The sequence below is a fragment of the Babylonia areolata genome, chromosome 8 (assembly GCF_041734735.1).
Source record: "Babylonia areolata isolate BAREFJ2019XMU chromosome 8, ASM4173473v1, whole genome shotgun sequence".
In the NCBI taxonomy this organism is placed as follows: Eukaryota; Metazoa; Mollusca; class Gastropoda; order Neogastropoda; family Buccinidae; genus Babylonia; species Babylonia areolata.
In genome coordinates, this window is record NC_134883.1 from 46,241,901 (window position 1) to 46,244,400 (window position 2,500).

The 2,500-nt window shown below is 49.0% G+C and overlaps 1 pseudogene across 1 annotated transcript in view; it reads right to left on the reverse strand.

Moving 5' to 3' along the window:
* Positions 1 to 2,500, reverse strand: part of LOC143284867 (protocadherin Fat 4-like) — a 44,888-nt pseudogene that overhangs the window by 5,315 nt on the left and 37,073 nt on the right. Inside the window, exon 23 of the transcript XR_013055618.1 lies at positions 951 to 1,173. The product of XR_013055618.1 is annotated as a protocadherin Fat 4-like (transcript). The remainder of the gene's footprint in view (positions 1 to 950; positions 1,174 to 2,500) is intronic.

Here is a 2,500-nt window from a genome sequence, read left to right on the forward strand (position 1 = left end):
AAAACAATCGACAACACACACACGTCACATGGTATAACGTTAACGGTGAAAACAACACATGGTAGTTGGATCCTGCCAGTAAAATACATAATAATTATTACAATGGCATAAGCAATGAAAGAGTCTTGGCTTCCGTTTTGCCTTGCTTTCGAGTATCTCTATGACACACACACACACACAGAGTCTCCAAACTCTCTCTCTCCTCAAACTCCCATCTCTCTCCCAATATTTTTTCTCTTCCCTCCCTTTCTCCTCCCCTTCCCATCCCCCCCCCCCTCTCTCTCTCTCCCCCCCCCAACTCTCCCATCTCTCTCCCAATATCTTCGCTTTTTCTCTCCAACTCTCTATCCCCCCCCCCCATCTCTCTCTCTCTCTTCCTCCCACTACTCCCCATCCACCCCCTCTCTCTCTCCCCCCTATCTTTCTCTCTCTCCCCTCAAACTCCCATCTCTCTCCAAATAGTGGGTTTTTTTTTCTCTCTCTCTCCCTCCCCCTCTCTCTTTCCCCATCTCTCTCCCTTCCACCACTTCCCATCTTCTACCCTCCTCCCCCCCTCTCTCTCTGCGTCACATAAGAGAGGATAACCCTTCGTTTTTTTTCTCCTCTGATTAATTTGTCCTCAGTCTCCAGTGCGTGTGACGGGGCATTAACCCTTTCACCGCCATAGGCGACTTTTGTCGACACCGATCGAGGTGTCATGTTGATAAGACCACTTTTCACACTGGAACAAAAAGCTGGCAGCTGCAGCCAGTTTCTCGCCAATAGAACAATGACCAACCCATACCAACTAACCCGAAGTTTGAAGTGATGAAGCCTACTGTCTTGTTTTGACATGAACTGAAACCTGTGACTGAGAGCATCGTGGCACTAGCGAGTGTTTTTCACACAGAAACGTGGTGGTGAAAGAGTTAAACAAATTCCTCCTCCTCCTCCTTCTTCCATTCCCTCACCTGAATCCCCGCTAGCTTCCATGCTCTTGACAGAAGAAGTCCGTCCACTGTCGCGCGCCGAAGCGCCTGATGACGTCACCCAGGCTTCGGAAGGCTGCGCGTGTTTGACCCCACGTGCCGTGACGTCAGGTGTCAAGGTCAAGGTCTCCACGGCGTGCGAAGCTGGCCTGTGTCGCTTTGGCTGTGTCTGGAGCGGCGGTAGAGGGCATGGAGAGGGACGCCACTGGATAGACAAGATAGGCGGATACACACAGAAAATAGATAAATCAGATAAAAAGAATAATAATGAATGATCAAGTGAAGTCGCCGCATCATAATATAAATGAGTTTTAAACAGCCTACTAACTAGGTAGATAGTTGAATAGATGAAGCAAAAACTAACAAAATAAACCGGAAGCAATAACTAACGAACGAACTAACTAAACGAAGGAATAACTAACTAACCAACCAACCAACTAACTAAACGAAGGAATAACTAACTAAAATAGTGAATGAATAAACAAATAAATAGATAAAGAAACAAATAAATAAATAATCCACTCAGTCCACTGACCACATACACCCCCCCCACCCCCCACGCCCTCCCCAACCTTCCTCTCTACCTCAACAACCTCGATTCCCCACCCACTTTACTCCCCTTCCCTTTCTGAAGATCCACTTCCGCCTCCTTACCCCCCCCCCACCCCCCCTCCTTCTCCCCTCTCCCCCTCCTTCTCCTCCTCCCACCCCCTGTCTTATCCACCCTTCTCAGTCCGTACTCATCGAAGAAGCGAAGAAAACAAGTTCAGTTCAGTTTAGTTTCGTTTCAGAAGAAGGCATCTCAGCGTTCGGACAAATCCATATAATATTATTAGTGGAGTGATGGCCTAGAGGTAACGCGTCCGCCTTGGAAGCGAGAGAATCGGAGTGCGCTGGTTCGAATCACGGTTCAGCCGCCGATATTTTCTCCCCCTCCACTAGACCTTGAGTGGTGGTCTGGACGCTAGTCATTCGGATGAGACGATAAACCGAGGTCCCGTGTGCAGCATGCATTTAGCGCACGTAAAAGAACCCACGGCAACAAAAGGGTTGTTCCTGGCAAAATTCTGTAGAAAAAGCCACTTCGATAGGAAAAACAAATAAAACTACACGCAGGAAAAAATTCAAAAAAAAAGGGTGGCGCTGTAGTGTAGCGACGCGCTCTCCCTGGGGAGAGCAGCCCGAATTTCACACAGAGAAATCTGATGTGATAAAAAGAAATACAAATACAAATATTATGTCCTACACCACATCTGCTGAGCAGATGCTTGACCGGCAGCGTAACCCAACCCAATGCGCTTGGTCAGGCCTTGACAGGGGTTGGGGTGGGGCGGTGGGGGGGGGGGAGGGGGCGGGCTGGAGGTGTGTGTGTGTGGGGGGGGGGGGGGGTGGGGGGTGGGCACAGAACAAGAAAAATGAAAACAACGAACCAATCAACAACACAATAAATCACCACCACCACCATTATCACCAAACAGTCTCCCCTTTCCCCTCTGAAATTCCTACTCCTCCTCCTCCTCCTCCTTTTCCCT